This window comes from Anomaloglossus baeobatrachus, chromosome 3, assembly GCF_048569485.1.
Source record: "Anomaloglossus baeobatrachus isolate aAnoBae1 chromosome 3, aAnoBae1.hap1, whole genome shotgun sequence".
Classification (NCBI taxonomy): domain Eukaryota; kingdom Metazoa; phylum Chordata; class Amphibia; order Anura; family Aromobatidae; genus Anomaloglossus; species Anomaloglossus baeobatrachus.
Window position 1 is genome coordinate 455,818,226 of NC_134355.1, and position 20,467 is coordinate 455,838,692.

Below are 20,467 nucleotides of genomic sequence, written 5' to 3' on the forward strand. Positions count from 1 at the left end.
CCTTGCAGGCCGAGGGCCCATAAATCAATCCCCACCGCATTTAAGTGAACCCCGTCTGCCAACCAGAATTCCTCATCCGTCCTTTCCAACTCAACGTGCCTTATCGCAACTCCCCCATTACGAGTAACAAACTTCGAAATCGCCCTATTCACTTTTGCCCGCGCCTTGTTCAACCTATCGACCGACCGCGCTTTTCGCCAACACCTTCTCTCCACCATCTCGGACCAAACTATAGTTAGCCGTGGAAATGACACCCATAACCGCAATAAATCATGCTTGATGTCTTTTATCAAAATTCGAAAAGGACGCCCCCCCAGATCATTTCCCCCGACATGTAAGACCAAAACGTCGGGAGGCCTGTCTAAACGGGCATACCTATTCACCTCTTGCAATACCCTGTTCCACCCCAAACCCCTAACCCCCAACCAACGTACAAGAGCCATATCCCTTTCAAAACCTAGTTGTCTCCCGTTTCTTCTTGCATCCGCTCGCTGGGCTCCCCAGTATACATAAGAATGGCCCAGGATCCAAACCAGATACGGGGGGGGGGTGTTTCTGTAATACAAAATGTACAAACAAACAACCATTCAGTTTCCTTATTCCCCCACTTGAAAAACACCCATTCCACCCCCCCCCCCCTCCCCCTCGCAGCCGCAGAACCCCCCGCTCAATTGCCGACGACCGCCTGTGGACGGACATACAACTTAAAACGCTGCGACTTCCACCTACCAATCCGCTTCACAGTCTCTTCCGGCAAACCACACATAGCGGCCTCTGTCGCTGCCCCAATGCGAAAAGAATGGGACGCAAACGACCTCGGATCTAACCCCAAAGACTTCAAACATGCCCTAAAAACACTTACAAATTGGTATCTAGATAAAAAAGACCCGTCCTCATGACACAACAAGGGGCCATTTACCTGCGGGCGAATCCTTCCAAAGTTCCCGAAACACTTGAGCGGGCACATCTCCAATGCCATAACCACACCCAAGCGAACTCGCCTACCCACACCTCTTTGATCTGTCTTCGATCTCCGAATCCAGAATTCGATCCCGCCTTCCACGGCAATAATATCACCACGACCCAGGCCCCCAGGAGAAGTCTTACTGGGCGATACCAATTCCCCAATCCGCAACGCCCCAAAAAACGCCAAGGAAAACGCTAACCGGAACAAACTCACCTCAAAATGCGATATACAAACCCCCCGCAATGCCCAACCCAACTGCTCCAATAAGCTAAATGATACAGGCCGTCTACCATCCAGCGGCTTGCATCGTTTCCGAAATCCCTTCAAAGCCTGAACCACCCAAAAACTCTTAGTCAAATCCTGTAAACCCCGCAACCGAAAACCAAATGCTAATCCCGCCATAAAGCGATTCACCTTCGCAACTGACCATCCTGTAACCGCTGCCTCCCCCAACCTTTCCAACAGTACTCCCAACTGATCTCCCTCAGCAGACCCACAACCCTGCAACCACTGCTCCCACAGACTCCATGCCGCCTGATACGCCGTCCAAGTGGTACCCGACAGGGACACCCGAATCAGTGGTCCTACTGCCTGAAGACCACGTTCCAAAGCTGTACCGGACACTCCAAGCCGCTGGCCTCTGCCTCTGGCGCGCAAACCCGGAACCGATCCCACTGAAAACGAGAGAGGGAATCGGCTATTAGATTCTGAACACCTGGCACATGAGCTGCCGTAACGTACGCATTGATTTGCAAGCAAACCAGAACCAGCTCCCGTAACACCCGAATAACTGGAGGGGATGATGCTGAAAACTTGTTAATGACCAGCACTACCCCCATATTGTCACAATTAAAGCGAATCTTCTTGTTCTCCAAATGTTCCCTCCACAGATGAAGCGCCACCAATATCGGAAAAATTTCCAAAAGCGCCACGTTCCTCGTCAAGCCTTCATCAACCCACCTATCAGGCCACCGTTCCGCACACCACTGACCCTGAAAGAAAGCCCCAAAACCTGAGCTGCCCGCTGCATCAGTAAACAGTTCCAAATCAAAATTGTCCTTTACGTCCTCCATCAGCAGCGAACGACTGTTGTAATGCTCCAAAAACTGTCCCCAAACTGCTAAGTCCGCTCTGTGTTCCGCCGATAACCGAACGTAATGGTGCGGAGCAAGCACCCCCGCCGTGGCACCAGCCAGTCGGCGCGAAAAAATTCGCCCCATTGGCATTACCCGACACGCAAAGTTAAGCTTTCCCAATAAAGACTGAACCTCCCTTAATTGCAATTTCTTCACACGCCGTGCCCTTGCCACTTCGTCTTTTAGCCCATTGACCTTTTCCTCAGGAAGCCGAACTTCCCAAGCCACGGAATCAATCACAATACCAAGAAAACTTATGCAAGTCGTCGGCCCCGTCGTTTTCTCAGGTGCTAAAGGCACCCCAAAATAAGCCGAAACCCACTCCATTGCCGCTAAAATCCCGGCACACTGCGCCGAGTCAGCCGGACCCACACACAAAAAATCATCCAGGTAATGTACCACTGATGACCAACCCGAAACGTCCCGAACAACCCATTCCAAAAACGAACTAAAAGTCTCGAAAAATGCACACGAAATCGAACACCCCATGGGCAAACAACGATCTACAAAATAGCCACCCTCCCAACAACAACCCAGCAGCCTAACACAATCCGGATGCACCGGCAATAGCCGAAAAGCCGATTCAATATCAGTCTTAGCCAACACCGCCCCCCTCCCACATCTCTTTACCCACTTTGTAGCCTCATCAAATGACGTATATACCACTGAGCACAGCTCAGCGGGTATTCCATCATTCACCGACCTGCCTCTTGGGTAAGACAAATGGTGAATAAGCCGGAATTTCCCTGGTTCCTTTTTCGGCACCACCCCCAACGGCGACACCACCAAGTCCGGAAAAGGAAGGGCCCGGAACGGGCCCGCCATTCTCCCCAACGCCACCTCCTTCCTTAATTTTTCCGCCACAACCGCGGCATGCTGGTATGCAGAAACGAGATTCCTGGTTGCCCCCGGAACCTCAAAAACGGGGGCAGGAATCCGGAAACCCTCCCCAAAACCCAACCACAAAACTTCCGCCTTTTCCCGATCTGGGTACCTATTTAGGTACGGAAGCATCGCGACTAACTTCACTGGCGTCAGACCCTTGGGTATGAGAGCCGCCGGGCTTGGGTTTCCCCTTCTTGAAGCATTTAGACGCTCCGTGGGATGTCCCGTTACAATGGGTGCATAGGTGCTTAAATCGGCACGTGGCCCCAAACTTACACTGCCCGTCGTTGAATTGCCAGCATATACCTGGCTTCTGCGATCCCGCCTGACCCTGCTGACCACTGGTCCCTTGATTTCCCGACTGGCCGGAAGTCCCGGCCCCGCCTTGAAAGGGCTGGCCATACCTAGCCGGTGCCATGACCCGCAACCATAACCCTATATCTTTTTGATCCCATCGTATAGATGGGCGTACGGCCTTCCTCTGACAAAATTGTTCGTCATACCGAAGCCACGTCTGCCCCCCGTACACCCTGTAGGCCTCACCTATCGAATCCATGTAACAAAATAGATGAGAACAATTCTCCGGCGCCTTTTCGCCTATCATGCTCGCCAAAATAGCGAAGGCTTGCAACCAATTGGTAAACGTCTGAGTGATCAAGCGCCACCGCCGCTTTTCCTCATCCTCTTTCTTACTATCCTCCTTTTTTCCTTTATCCAAGTTAAATTTTGCCAAAGGAAGGAGGGAGAAGATCTCGACATATTCGTCCTTCCAGATCTTTTCCCTCACCTCCTTCTTAAGGTGCGAACCTAAGGGGCCCTCAAAGCATACATAAACCTCCCCACGTGCCCTATCATCTAAATGAATCCTGTCCTCCTTATTCTTTTCCGTCTGGACCGACACCGAAACCGGGGAAGAAATACCCGCAACCACGGACTCACTAACCCCCAGAATGGGCGGATTAACCCACGCCCCCACCGGCGCCGGGGGTTCCCTTGGACCCCCAATTCGCTCCAGCAACGCACGCACGCAACCTAACAGCTCTCCCAGCTCCCCACCCCCCGACGCATACCCACCAACACCGAACGGTACCCCTGGACTTAACCCCGTCTGATCTACCCTCCCCCTACGTTCCGATCCCGGTTAAGCTGAGGAGACAGACACGACACAGAAGCATACTCACCGGGCTGCACTAGGGAAGAGGCCCCGCCAGCCAGACCGCCTGATTCCTGACGTCCATCCACACGATCCGCAGCTTCTTGGCTCCTCCCACCGGATTCCCCGCTGTTAGCCCTTGCCGCCGCAAGGCCGGGAGACACCTCCGACCCTGTAATATGGGCCTGACATCCGTCCTGCCAGCCGTCCGCCCCAGAGAGCTGCCTGTGTTCCTCCACACCTTGCCAGTGCAGCTCTCCAGTGCTCCTCCAGGGGGCCCCATCTCCAATCCGGGCCTCTGCTGCTGTAGGCCCTGCGCTCCAGGCCCGGTGCACCACAGATCCCAGCATCCGCGCTCCGCCCCCTCTGCTGGGGCCCGCCTGCTCCTCCATTCTGTCCTGCTGACAGGGCTCAGGGCGCAGGGCAGGCACATCGCCCACACGCCCCGCTGCAGCGCCGACATCCATCGCTGACCGGGCAGTAGCAGACCCTGCCTCCAGGTCCAGCAGAGGCCTGCTAACCACCGCTGGACCCAGCCGCACAGTAGAATTCCTCCCAGGCCGGGGCGCACTGGACTTCTTTGATCGCGGTCCCCGGCCTGGAGGGTCCCTGGAGGGGCTTCTGCAGCGACGCTGGGCCCGGGGAGGCAGGTCAGGAGAAAACCGCTGTGGCGGTTTAGACCTACGGGAGCGCCGCTCCTGCAGGGGGGAAGACCCTGCCGCCTCCAGCCTCCCACCGATGATCCCTGCCACCGTATCCTGCAGCCAGCCAGGGGGGTGATCGCCGGCCGCCGCTCTGAGCTGCTCCAGGAGCTGATCCACCGATGCCATAGCAGGTGAGGTAGGGGTACAGGGACTGTCACTTCTGTCCCCAAGAGCGGGAAATGTGCCGCTCCTCCCCCTGCTCATTGTTTTATTTTAAAAAACATGCTCGCTCTCCCCCTCCCCTCATGACACCTTGACCTCCCCACCAATCAAGTGTCATGAGGGCCTCCGCAAATGCCCCGGGGGAGGGGGGGCAATGCTCCGTCCCTTCTGGATAGCCAATGGCAGGAGAAATTCCAATGGACAGGTATGTATTACCTTGCAACATGCACAAATACTGCAAGCACACACATAGTTAACCACATTCTGAAGCAACCTTGGTCACCAAAAATGATGAGACAGGAGTTCAACGGTTGCTTTACTATCTGCATGACCCACAAGTACAGGATTGTGATGTTCCCAAATTAGTTTATGGCACCAATTCGGTGGCATGAACAGCTTTCCTGAAGAGCAAGAAGCCAAGGTGTTCCCCTGAGCGTCCAACACCTCCTCCAGGTTTTAGCGCAAAGCTGAAACAACCACCCCCTTCTGCAAAATGGGTGCTGGGTTCACATGATCACTACCACCAGGGAAGCTCTGGGAAAATGCATCTGCTTTGATGTTTTTAATCCCTGTACAGTAAGTGACAGTAAAATTAAACCTGATAAAAAACAAAGACTATCTAGCATGCCTGGGATTATGGCCTTTGGCAGACTCGAGATATGACAGGTTTTTATGCTCTGTAATTACCATAATGGCATGAACTGCTCCCTCCAGGCAATGGCATCATTCCTTGAAATAGTTTTTGGACCATTTTACATTTTAAAAAGCATAAAATGTCTGTATAATAATTATAATGGATAACTCAGGAATCTATTTGCGTGGTGCAAAGACACAACGGAACCCGACTTATAGGTGATAAAGTTTGTAGTGTAACACACAGTGATTAGCAAACAAGTGCAGAGAAAAAACAAGAAAAGTCCATAAACACACAGGTAAAATATCAAATGAAGCCTTTAAGGAAAGTCTCTTGAAAACGTCAAAGGATAATGTGATTTAGCAAAGCAGTCTTTGAAGCTCCGTAACGAACTTTCTGAAAGTCCAAAGCGAGATGCAGAGCAGTATACAAAGTTCAGGAAACAAATGCAGAGCAGTTTTTAGTGTCCAGAACAGTCCCGTGCTCTGCTACGCCATCAATTCAATGGTGGAAGCAACAAAGCAGTATAAAATGGTCAGGAAACAAATTCAGAGCAGTTAATTAAGTAAGCCAGCTTACATGACAGCAAGGCAGGCCAGAACCACCGCAGGGCTGGGCATCAGCAGCAGGTGAGCAGGTGAGCAGAAACTCTGAAGAGTAGAAACAGGAGTTTCACACAGGATTTGCTGAAGTAACTTGAGATGCCACTAGGAGTAGGAAACCAGGCAGAATACTCAAGCAGAGGCCTAGAGGCTGAACTGGGATTAAAAAGGCAAGAGGACACATAAAACATGGAGAAGAATGAAGCAGGGGACACTATTTTTGAAGAGGGCAAAAAGCCCATAAAGGATAAACAGAAAAGTCCTGACAGTCTGTCACTACAGGGCTATTAAACAGGCTGTTGATTTTCACTGGTTACCATCCAATTACCCATAGCCAGATACAGTGGGGAAAAAAGTATTTAGTCAGCCAACAATTGTGCAAGTTCTCCCACTTAAAAAATATGAGAGAGGCCTGTAATTGACATCATAGGTAGACCACAACTATGAGAGATAAAATGAAAAAAACAAATCCAGAAAATCACCTTGTCTGATGTTGCAAGATTTTATTATGGTGTAAAATAGGTATTTAGTCACCTAAAAACAATTTCTGGCTCTCACAGACCTGTATCGTCATCTTTAAGAGGCCTTTCTCCCCTCCACTCATTACCATTAGTAATGGCACCTGTTTGAACTTGTTATCAGTACAAAAGACACATGTCCACGACCTCAAACAGTCACACTCCAAACTCCACTATGGTGAAGACCAAAGAGTTCTCAAAGGACACCAGAAAAAAAATTGTAGCCTTGCACCAGGCTGGGAAGACTGAATCTGCAATAGGCAAGCACCTTGGTGTGATGAAATCAACTGTGGGACCAATAATAAGAAAATGGAAGACAAACAAGACCACTAATAATCTCCCTCGATCTGCGGCTTCACACAAGATTTCACCCCATTGGGTCAAAATGATCCCAAGAACGGTGAGCAAAAATCCCAGAATGTCGCCAGGGATTCAGATCCTGCAGTGCTAGACGTGTTCCCCTGCTGTAGCCAGTACATGTCCGGTCCGGTCCTATCTGAAATTTGTTAGAAAGCATTTGGATTATCCAGAAAAGTATTGGGAGAATGTCATATGGTCTGATGAAACCAAAGTAGAACTGTTTGGTAGAAACACAGCTCATCATGTTTGGAAGAGACAGAATGCTGAGTTGCATCCAAAGAACGCCATACCTACTGTGAAGCATGGGGTGGCAACTTCATGCTTTGGGGCAGTTTCTCTGCAAAGGGACCAGGATGACTGATCTGTGTACATGAAAGAATGAATGGGGCCATGTATTGTGAAATTTTGAGCGCAAACCTCCTTCCGTCAGCAAGGGCATTGAAGATGAAACGTGGCTGGGTCTTTTAGCATGATATTGATCCCAAGCACACCACCAGGACAACAAAGTAGTGGCTTCTTAAGAAGCTTATGAACGTCCTGGAGTGGCCTAGCCAGTCACCCGATCTCTACCCCATAGAAAACCTTTGCAGGGAGTTGAAAGTTCGTGTTGCCAGTGACAGGCCCAAAACATCACTGCTCTAGAGGAAATCTGCATGGAGGAATGGGCCAACATACCACCAACAGTGTTTGCCAACCTTGTGAAGACTTACAGAAAATGTTTGACCTCTGTCATTTCCAACAAAGGATATATAAAAATATTGAGATGAACTTTTGCTATTGACTAAATACTTATTTTCCACCATAATTTGCAAATAAAATCTTGCAAAATCAGACCCGGTGATTTTCTAGGTTTGTTTTCTCATTTTGCCTGTCATAGTTGTAGTCTACCTATCATGTCAATTACAGGCCTCTCTCATCTTTTTAATTGGTAGAACTTGCACAATTGGCTGAATACTTTTTCCCCCCACTATATGCTAAAGTCACTTTAGCACAAAGCATTAGTAATGTGTTTGTAATGTTACAAAGCTTGAAAGATGTTTGGTTTAAGAAACCTCAGAGTGTTACAATGTTTTCAGTGCAATTGGTTTTATAGCACTTGAGACTTGGCGCAAACCACTTTTTATTTGAAAAATTTTGCAAAGCTGGGGTGTGCAAATATAAGAGGATTTGTTCATCTTTATTTACTTGTGTTCAGTTTACAAGATCCCTACACCAATTTTTTGCATTATATACAGTAACATACTTCTTTGTGCTTATATTTTAGCATATTTATTGAAGAAGTCACAAAAATTCACAATATAACTATTTTACATTTGTAGAACAACTTTGCCTTACCCAGAATAGAAGCATCATGCAAACAAGGGACACCATGGTATACATAATGAGGTATTTGAACAAACATATTGAGGTAACAAATGCATTTCTTCCTTCTCTGTGTCAAAAGAAAACGAAAAGGTAACATTAAAACCAATTTTATCCAAGCAAAAACTTCCATTTTTTTTGTTGAATGTTACTAAGTTATGATAAATGTTTTGCTGTGCAGGCTCCATAAGTGCTATCTATTTTCACTTGGAACAGTAAATGGTAATTATTGTATATTTGGTCTTTTAGTCACTAAAAGTCGCTAGCTATCATACCTGCCCCCGTTGTGCGTGCGTCACGGGCAAGTCGCTGCCCATGGCGAACAATATCGGTAGTACACGTCACACGCACTTACCTTCCTAACGATGTCGCTGTGGCCGGCGAACAAACTCTTTTTTAAGGGGGAGGTTCGTGCGGCATCACAGCGACGTCACACAGCGGGCCACCAATAGAAGCGGAGGGTTGGAGAACAGCCGCATTAACATCACTCCCACCTCGTTGCCGGAGGACACAGGAACGCCGTTGTTCGTCGTTTCCGGGGTGTCACACGTAGCGATGTGTACTGCCTCAGGAACAACGAACAACCTGCGTTCAAAATGAGAAACGATATTTAGGAAAGGAACGACGTGTCAACAATCAACAATTTTTGCCGTTTTTCGGATCGTTAGCGGTCGCTCATAGGTGTCACACACAACGAAGTTGCTAATGACAACGCATGTGCGTCACGAATTCCATGACCCCAGCGATATCTCGTTAGCGATGTCGTTGCGTGTAACAGGGCCTTTAGTTTCTTGGGTTTCCCCCACTCAAGGTTATTTAAGTTTGGTAGGAGAAAAGAAAAGAAAGACATAAATAGTGTAATACATTTAATTTTGAATTAAAAACTAATTTAAAAAAGTGCACACTAAACAAATAATACCAAAAAATAATTAAAAAAAAAAAAATTGGCTATAGATATCCAGATTATTATCAAACTGGCGGGATTTTGTCTTGTTAGAAAACTCCCGGCCACGCTCGCTTTGGCCCCGCCCCCCGCACGCATTCCCCGAACCGATACGGAGACCCGACTCCCAGGTGAGTGCTGTACCCCCGGGAGCCCACACCAGCGTACGCCGGCAACGCAGCCGACACATACCCTCGCATTGCTGGGATTGCCGGCGTACGCTGGTGTGGGCTCCCGTGCGAGCGCTGGTAACCATGTAATATTGTGAAGCATGGTTAACAGCGTACACCGGCTCCCAGGTGAGCGCATCAAGGTCCTGCAGCGGCGGAACACACACACACATAAGAACAGACACACACACACACACATCAGATCACGCTCACTCTAACACACACACCTCACACACACACCTCACACACACATCAGATCGCAACCACATACTCACAACATCCCGTGATATCGCTTGCTTCTCGGCGGCGATACTGTGCAGTGACCTTCCAGGACCTGCCGGAGGATCACATGGCCGGAAGCATGTGGTATCTCCGGATGATGTGATTGTGTGAACGCGTATGTGCGATATCGTCAGTGTGTGTGTGTGTGAGTGTATGCAATCAGATGTGTGTGAGTGTGTTCTGATGTGTGAGTGTGTGTGTGTGTGAGTGTATGCGATCGGATCTGTGAGTGTCGGCAGAGGAGCACGGCATGCAGCACAGCTGCAGGGACCGCCCACCGGTGTGCACAGGGAGAAGTGGGGTGTGTGTGTGAGTGTATGCGATCAGATGTGTGCGTGTATACTGTCTGATGTGTGACTGTGGAGCACGATGGGGGGTGCACAGCATGGGGGATGGAGCACGATGGGGAGTGCGCAGCATGGGGGATGGAGCATGATGGGGAGTGCGCAGCATGGGGGATGGAGCACGATGGGGAGTGCGCAGCATGGGGGATGGGGCACGTTTGGGAGTGCGCAGCATGGGGGATGGAGCACGTTTGGGAGTGCGCAGCATGGGTGATGGAGCACGTTTCGGAGTGCGCTGCATGAGGGATGGAGCATGATGGGGAGTACGCAGCATGGGGGATGGAGCACAATGGGGAGTGGGGATGGAGCACGATGGGGTGTGCGCAGCATGGGGGATGGAGCACGATGGGGGGTGCACACCTCCCCCCAAAACACACACACACACACTGACACACACGCACTGCACAACACACCACACACACACTGGGAACCACAAACACTGCCCTACACAGACACCCACACACACAGACAATGCCGCACACACACAACACCCAACACACAATCACCGCGGCACACACAAATATACGCACATACCGCACAACACACACATTGCACAAAACATACCTCCCCCCAAAACACACACACACAACCCACACCCACACAAACCGTGCAACACACACACACAACACTACAGACACACAGCGCTCCACAAATAACGCAACACACGCAACACACAAACAACACCGCTCTCACCCCCCGCTACACCCAGACAACACCCAGAACATTTACAGCCCCTACACAAACACCTGGTAACTACTAGAGATGAGCGAACCGGTCGCGGTTCGGCTCGAGGTTGGTTCGCCGAACGGACCTCCCGTTCGAGTTCGGTTCGTCGAACGTTCGACGAACCGAACTCGAACTGCATAGGAAACAATGGCAGGCAATCACAAACACAGAAAAACACCTAGAAAACACCCTCAAAGGTGTCCTAAAGGTGACAAACAACTCAAACACATTGGAAAGTGACAAGGACATATACTCATGCGAAAACAAAACAGCTGGACAAGGAAAAAGAGGACACACAGATATAGGCATGGCACGCCCTTCTAAAATCATGTAAAACACCGCAAGGTGACTCCAAGCGGAGTCTCCATTTTTTCCACAAAATTGGGCCACACACACACCCACCCCTTCAGTGGCAGCAGTTGTGCCCCAGTTGTACACTTCACAGCTACATTTGCATCAAGCACATTCAAAAATACGCCATTCTTATCCATCCCCAGGATGACACCGGGGTAGGTAGCAAAGTCTTTGCTGACCCATGACTTGTTCATCTTGGCTTCTTTTAAAAACAATGTAAGCAAGGGTTACTCCAAGCGGAGTCTCCCTTTTTTCCAAAAATTGGGCCACACAGACACCCACCCCATCAGTGGCAGCACTTGGGCCCTAGTTGCAAACAGGATGTTTTGATTTGCATCAAGCACATTCAAAAATACGCCATTCTTATCCGTCCCCAGGATGACACCGGGGTAGGTAGCAAAGTCTTTCCTGATCCCAGCTCTGTTCATCTTGGCTTCTTTTAAAAACACATCAAGCAAGGGTTACTCCAAGCGGAGTCTCCCTTTTTTTCCAAAAATTGGGCCACACAGACACCCACCCCATCAGTGGCAGCACTTGGGCCCTAGTTGCAAACAGGATGTTTTGATTTGCATCAAGCACATTCAAAAATACGCCATTCTTATCCGTCCCCAGGATGACACCGGGGTAGGTAGCAAAGTCTTTGCTGATCCCAGCTCTGTTCATCTTGGCTTCTTTTAAAAACACATCAAGCAAGGGTTACTCCAAGCGGAGTCTCCCTTTTTTTCCAAAAATTGGGCCACACAGACACCCACCCCATCAGTGGCAGCACTTGGGCCCTAGTTGCAAACAGGATGTTTTGATTTGCATCAAGCACATTCAAAAATACGCCATTCTTATCCGTCCCCAGGATGACACCGGGGTAGGTAGCAAAGTCTTTCCTGATCCCAGCTCTGTTCATCTTGGCTTCTTTTAAAAACACATCAAGCAAGGGTTACTCCAAGCGGAGTCTCCCTTTTTTTCCAAAAATTGGGCCACACAGACACCCACCCCATCAGTGGCAGCACTTGGGCCCTAGTTGTACACTTCACAGCTACATTTGCATCAATCACATTCAAAAATACCCCATAATTAACCGTCCCCAGGATGACACCGGGGTAGGTAGCAAAGTCTTTGCTGACCCATGACTTGTTCATCTTGGCTTCTTTTAAAAACAATGTAAGCAAGGGTTACTCCAAGCGGAGTCTCCCTTTTTTCCAAAAATTGGGCCACACAGACACCCACCCCATCAGTGGCAGCACTTGGGCCCTAGTTGCAAACAGGATGTTTTGATTTGCATCAAGCACATTCCAAATCCACAAGCATTTACTCTCCCCAGGATGACACAGGGGTAGTAAATTCCTTCTGGATCCATGACTTGTTCATTTTGATGAACGTCAGTCTGTCCACATTGTCACTGGAAAGACGCGTGCGCTTATCTGTCAGCACACACCCAGCAGCACTGAATACACGTTCAGAGACAACGCTGGCAGCTGGACACGACAAAATCTCCAAGGCGTAACTGGAGAGCTCTGGCCATTTTTCTATGTTTGAAGCCCAAAAGGAGCAAGGCTCCAGTTGCACAGTCATGGCATCGATGTTCATTTGGAGATACTCCTGTATCATCCTCTCCAGCCGTTGAGTATGTGTCAGACTTGTTGTCTCTGGTGGCCTTGCAAAAGAGGGTCTAAAAAAATTATGAAAAGATTCCATAAAATTGCTGTTACCGGCACCAGATACGGTCCTACTGGTACGGGTAGACTGGTGAAGATGACGAGACCGTCCCATGTTTGTCAAGTTACAACTGGGAGATTCCCTCCCTGCACCTGCACGGTTGTTTGGTGGAAAAGCTGAGCTAAGATCGAGTAACAGCTTCTGCTGATACTCCTGCATACGTGCGTCCCTTTCTATGGCTGGAATTATGTCACAAAATTTGGACTTGTACCGGGGATCTAATAGTGTGGCAATCCAGTAGTCATCATCACTTCTAATTTTGACAATACGACTGTCATGTTGGAGGTAGTGCAACAAAAAGGCACTCATGTGTCTTGCGCAGCCATGCGGACCAAGTCCACGCTGTGTTTGTGGCATAGAGGTGCTACCCGTTCTTTCTTCCTCTGACATCTCCCCCCAACCTCTTTCAACTGAAATTTGACCAAGGTCTCCCTCATCCACTGAGTCTTCCATGTCCATGGACAGTTCGTCCTCCATTTCTTCATGTTCTCCTGCACCTTGCTCAACATTTCGCCTGCTACTATGCGCCCTTGTCGATCCCTGTTCCCCATGGTCCCATGCCTGCTGCGTTGGTGATGATGAACGTCTGGACCTTGGTGATGTTGTTGTCCCTTGCACATATGAATCCTCCTGTAGTTCCTCCCCTTCATGTTGTCCCACCCCCTGACTCCGAATAGTGTTTAGCGTGTGCTCCAGCATGTAAATGACTGGAATCGTCATGCTGATAATGGCATTGTCAGAGCTAAACATATTCGTCGCCATGTCGAAACTGTGCAGAAGGGTGCATAGGTCCTTGATCTGAGACCACTCCATCAGGGTGATCTGCCCCACCTCTGCATCTCGTTGGCCCAGGCTATACGTCATGACGTATTGCACCAGGGCTCTGCGGTGCTGCCACAGTCGCTGTAACATGTGGAGAGTTGAATTCCAGCGTGTCGCCACATCGCATTTCAGGCGATGAACCGGCAGGCCGAAAGACTTCTGTAGCGATGCAAGTCGCTCAGCTGCGGCGCTTGAACGCCGGAAGTGAGCAGACAGTTTTCGTGCCCTGTTCAGAAGGCCATCTAGGCCGGGATAGTGTGTTAAAAATTGCTGCACGACAAGGTTCAACACGTGAGCCATACAAGGTACGTGTGTCACCTTGCCCAGGCGAAGGGCCGCACCCAGGTTTGCAGCATTGTCGCACACGGCCTTACCAGGCTGCAGGTTGAGTGGAGACAACCATTTATTAAACTCGGACCGCAGAGCTGACCACAACTCCTCAGCTGTGTGACTCTTATTACCAAGACATGTCAAGCTAAAGACCGCCTGATGCCGTTGCACTCGGCTGCCAGCATAGTAATGAGGCGTGCGTGATTCCTTCTGCGCAGTGAGAACGCTGGTGGCCTGACCAGGCAGGCTTGGGGCGGAGGTGGAGGACCCAGATGAGGTGGAGGATGCAGAAGCTGTGGCGGAACTTGGACAGACAGAGGATTGACACACAAGTCGTGGGGACGGCAAGACTTGTGCAGCAGACCCTTCACCATCTATCACCATAGTTACCCAGTGCCCAGTCAGCGACATGTAACGTCCCTGTCCATGCTTACTGGTCCAAGTATCGGTGGTGAAATGCACCCGTTCACACACAGAGTTTCTCAAGGAAGCGGTGATGTTGTGTGCGACATGCTGGTGTAGCGCGGGCACACCTTTCTTAGAGAAGTAGTGGCGACTAGGCATCTGGTACTGGGGCACAGCGACAGACATAAGGTCTCTAAAATCCTTTGTGTCCACTAGGCGGAAAGGCAGCATTTCGGTAGCCAACAGCTTACAGAGGGATAGAGTCAACCTCTTAGCTTTGTCATGGGTCGGAGGAAGTGGCCTTTTATTTGACCACATCTGAGGGACAGAGATCTGGCTGCTGTGTGTAGACGGTGTTGAGTAGGGTGTCCCTGGAAAAATGCAGGTTTGTGAGGAAAGTGCAGGCGGAGACATGATGTTGCCTTCATCCAACGTTGGTGCTATCGATGTCTGAGAGAGCTGTACACACTCACTTGTTTCCCCTTCCAAACCAACTGACGACCTTACAAGCAAACTGCCTGTTGCGGTTACAGTGGTGGAAGTTTTGCGTGGAAAAACAGGTGTGACAGCTGTCCCCACAGTCCTAGAAGATGAAGAGCGCGCGGATGCACTGGAAGGGGCGGGCGGTGGATGGTTCGCTCCGCTAGCCGGCATTGCAGCACGGTGAGCTTCCCACCGGGACTTATGATATTTATTCATGTGACGATTCATGGAAGAAGTTGTCAAACTGCTGAGGTTTTGACCTCTACTAACAGAATCATGACAAATGTTACATATCACATGAGTTGGGCGATCTTTTTCGATGTGAAAAAAGGCCCAGGCTAGGCAAAGCTTAGAGGCCATGCGACCTGTTGATCCACCCCGAATAATGCTCATAGGCAGAGTGGTGGCTGAGGATGCAGTTGTAGACGTGCTACCAGTGCTCCGACTCTGTCCAGGAAGGCGCAAGGTAACTTCGTCGTCGGTTGCATCCTCCTCCACCGCCTCTGTTGACCTCCTCGAGTGCCTGACTGGGGGTTGACAGTAGGTGGGATCTAGAACGTCATCATCAATTGTTGTGTTCGCACTCCCCTCCCCCTCAGACCGAGCCTCTTCTTGCCCTGACCGAATATTTAAGTTGTCATCCCAATCGGGTATCTGCGTCTCATCTTCATCAGTATGTTCCTCATTGTCTATAACCACAGGTGTTACAGTTTGTGACAAAGGGTCAACATTATGCTCAGAAACTTGGTCCTCACGGCCTGAATCTGAGTCACAAAGGTTCTGGGCATCACTGCAGACCATTTCCTGTTCTGTACTCACTGTAGCTTGGGAGCAGACCTCTGATTCCCAGGCTATAGTGTGACTGAACAGCTCTGCAGACTCAGCCATCTCAGTTCCACCATACTGTGCAGGGCTGATGGAGACTTCAGAGCTGGGAGAAATCAAGTGTGATTGGGATGACAACTCAGAGGAATGGTGTTTTTTGGATGCGGTACTTGAAGTGGCTGAGAGGGCACTTGTTGGACCACTTGAGATCCATTCAAGCATTTTCCTTTTTTGCCCATCATCTACCTTTGTTCCTCTTGTTCGTGTCCGTAAAAAAGGGAGCACATCGGATTGTCCACAATAAGTAGTAGACATCTTACTTTTGCTAGTAGATGGTCTATCTTCAGCAGATGATAATGGAGCTTTGGCACCTTCCCCACTGACAAAACCTTTTTTGCCTTTTCCACCACGCCTCTTCCCCTTTCCACCAGCATCTGTCATTTTGCCACTCATGTTGATTGCGACAAGATTGTGGACTGAAAATGTGGTAGTAAAAATTGAGAGGTGGTGAAGATTGCAGTGGTGGTCTAGCTTTATTAACAGCAGAATAATAAAGAATAAATATCCCTGACAATGTAACTTAGTTATAATTAGTTGGAGTGTGCAACGCAGGCAGACGTGCTGCAAATGTCTTGGCACTAGTGGGACTATAGCAAAGTCCAATAGCCACGTATAGGATGCCACTAGGTTCACTGAGTGTGTGCTAGTATAATGGCTTAGTTATAATTAGTTGGAGTGTGCAACGCAGGCAGATGCGCTCTGCAAATGTCTTGGCACTAGTAGGACTATAGCAAAGTCCAATAGCCACGTATAGGATGCCACTAGGTACACTGAGTGTGTGCTAGTATAATGGCTTAGTTATAATTAGTTGGAGTGTGCAACGCAGGCAGACGTGCTGCAAATGTCTTGGCACTAGTGGGACTATAGCAAAGTCCAATAGCCACGTATAGGATGCCACTAGGTACACTGAGTGTGTGCTAGTATAATGGCTTAGTTATAATTAGTTGGAGTGTGCAACGCAGGCAGACGTGCTGCAAATGTCTTGGCACTAGTGGGACTATAGCAAAGTCCAATAGCCACGTATAGGATGCCACTAGGTACACTGAGTGTGTGCTAGTATAATGGCTTAGTTATAATTAGTTGGAGTGTGCAACGCAGGCAGACGTGCTGCAAATGTCTTGGCACTAGTGGGACTATAGCAAAGTCCAATAGCCACGTATAGGATGCCACTAGGTACACTGAGTGTGTGCTAGTATAATGGCTTAGTTATAATTAGTTGGAGTGTGCAACGCAGGCAGACGTGCTGCAAATGTCTTGGCACTAGTGGGACTATAGCAAAGTCCAATAGCCACGTATAGGATGCCACTAGGTACACTGAGTGTGTGCTAGTATAATGGCTTAGTTATAATTAGTTGGAGTGTGCAACGCAGGCAGATGCGCTCTGCAAATGTCTTGGCACTAGTAGGACTATAGCAAAGTCCAATAGCCACGTATAGGATGCCACTAAAAAACACTTAGTGTGTGCAAGTATAATGGCTTAGTTATAATTAGTTGGAGTGTGCAACGCAGGCAGATGCGCTCTGCAAATGTCTTGGCACAAGTGGGACTATAGCAAAGTCCAATAGCCACGTATAGGATGCCACTAGGTACACTGAGTGTTTGCTAGTAAAATTGCTTAGTTTAAAAAAGTTGTAGTGTGCAATGCAGGCAGACGTGCTCTGCAAATGTCTTTGCACTAGTGGGACTATAGCAAAGTCCAATAGCCACGTATAGGATGCCACTAGGTACACTGAGTGTGTGCTAGTATAATGGCTTAGTTATAATTAGTTGGAGTGTGCAACGCAGGCAGACGTGCTGCAAATGTCTTGGCACTAGTGGGACTATAGCAAAGTCCAATAGCCACGTATAGGATGCCACTAGGTACACTGAGTGTGTGCTAGTATAATGGCTTAGTTATAATTAGTTGGAGTGTGCAACGCAGGCAGACGTGCTGCAAATGTCTTGGCACTAGTGGGACTATAGCAAAGTCCAATAGCCACGTATAGGATGCCACTAGGTACACTGAGTGTGTGCTAGTATAATGGCTTAGTTATAATTAGTTGGAGTGTGCAACGCAGGCAGACGTGCTGCAAATGTCTTGGCACTAGTGGGACTATAGCAAAGTCCAATAGCCACGTATAGGATGCCACTAGGTACACTGAGTGTGTGCTAGTATAATGGCTTAGTTATAATTAGTTGGAGTGTGCAACGCAGGCAGACGTGCTGCAAATGTCTTGGCACTAGTGGGACTATAGCAAAGTCCAATAGCCACGTATAGGATGCCACTAGGTACACTGAGTGTGTGCTAGTATAATGGCTTAGTTATAATTAGTTGGAGTGTGCAACGCAGGCAGACGTGCTGCAAATGTCTTGGCACTAGTGGGACTATAGCAAAGTCCAATAGCCACGTATAGGATGCCACTAGGTACACTGAGTGTGTGCTAGTATAATGGCTTAGTTATAATTAGTTGGAGTGTGCAACGCAGGCAGACGTGCTGCAAATGTCTTGGCACTAGTGGGACTATAGCAAAGTCCAATAGCCACGTATAGGATGCCACTAGGTTCACTGAGTGTGTGCTAGTATAATGGCTTAGTTATAATTAGTTGGAGTGTGCAACGCAGGCAGATGCGCTCTGCAAATGTCTTGGCACTAGTAGGACTATAGCAAAGTCCAATAGCCACGTATAGGATGCCACTAAAAAACACTTAGTGTGTGCAAGTATAATGGCTTAGTTATAATTAGTTGGAGTGTGCAACGCAGGCAGATGCGGTCTGCAAATGTCTTGGCACAAGTGGGACTATAGCAAAGTCCAATAGCCACGTATAGGATGCCACTAGGTACACTGAGTGTTTGCTAGTAAAATTGCTTAGTTTAAAAAAGTTGTAGTGTGCAATGCAGGCAGACGTGCTCTGCAAATGTCTTTGCACTAGTGGGACTATAGCAAAGTCCAATAGCCACGTATAGGATGCCACTAGGTACACTGAGTGTGTGCTAGTATAATGGCTTAGTTATAATTAGTTGGAGTGTGCAACGCAGGCAGACGTGCTGCAAATGTCTTGGCACTAGTGGGACTATAGCAAAGTCCAATAGCCACGTATAGGATGCCACTAGGTACACTGAGTGTGTGCTAGTATAATGGCTTAGTTATAATTAGTTGGAGTGTGCAACGCAGGCAGACGTGCTGCAAATGTCTTGGCACTAGTGGGACTATAGCAAAGTCCAATAGCCACGTATAGGATGCCACTAGGTTCACTGAGTGTGTGCTAGTATAATGGCTTAGTTATAATTAGTTGGAGTGTGCAACGCAGGCAGATGCGCTCTGCAAATGTCTTGGCACTAGTAGGACTATAGCAAAGTCCAATAGCCACGTATAGGATGCCACTAAAAAACACTTAGTGTGTGCAAGTATAATGGCTTAGTTATAATTAGTTGGAGTGTGCAACGCAGGCAGATGCGCTCTGCAAATGTCTTGGCACAAGTGGGACTATAGCAAAGTCCAATAGCCACGTATAGGATGCCACTAGGTACACTGAGTGTTTGCTAGTAAAATTGCTTAGTTTAAAAAAGTTGTAGTGTGCAATGCAGGCAGACGTGCTCTGCAAATGTCTTTGCACTAGTGGGACTATAGCAAAGTCCAATAGCCACGTATAGGATGCCACTAGGTACACTGAGTGTGTGCTAGTATAATGGCTTAGTTATAATTAGTTGGAGTGTGCAACGCAGGCAGACGTGCTGCAAATGTCTTGGCACTAGTGGGACTATAGCAAAGTCCAATAGCCACGTATAGGATGCCACTAGGTACACTGAGTGTGTGCTAGTATAATGGCTTAGTTATAATTAGTTGGAGTGTGCAACGCAGGCAGACGTGCTGCAAATGTCTTGGCACTAGTGGGAGTATAGCAAGGTCCAATAGCCACGTATAGGATGCCACTAGGTACACTGAGTGTGTGCTAGTATAATGGCTTAGTTATAATTAGTTGGAGTGTGCAACGCAGGCAGACGTGCTGCAAATGTCTTGGCACTAGTGGGACTATAGCAAAGTCCAATAGCCACGTATAGGATGCCACTAGGTACACTGAGTGTGTGCTAGTATAATGGCTTAGTTATAATTAGTTGGAGTGTGCAACGCAGGCAGACGTGCTGCAAATGTCTTGGCACTAGTGGGACTATAGCAAAGTCCAATAGCCACGTATAGGATGCCACTAGGTACACTGAGTGTGTGCTAGTATAATGGCTTAGTTATAATTAGTTGGAGTGTGCAACGCAGGCAGACGTGCTGCAAATGTCTTGGCACTAGTGGGACTATAGCAAAGTCCAATAGCCACGTATAGGATGCCACTAGGTACACTGAGTGTGTGCTAGTATAATGGCTTAGTTATAATTAGTTGGAGTGTGCAACGCAGGCAGACGTGCTGCAAATGTCTTGGCACTAGTGGGACTATAGCAAAGTCCAATAGCCACGTATAGGATGCCACTAGGTACACTGAGTGTGTGCTAGTATAATGGCTTAGTTATAATTAGTTGGAGTGTGCAACGCAGGCAGACGTGCT

The 20,467-nt window shown here is 48.7% G+C and overlaps 1 pseudogene; it reads right to left on the minus strand.

The window, feature by feature from the left end:
- The window catches only part of LOC142297273 (putative cation-transporting ATPase 13A4), a 332,303-nt pseudogene that overhangs the window by 51,603 nt on the left and 260,233 nt on the right, over positions 1–20,467 (minus strand).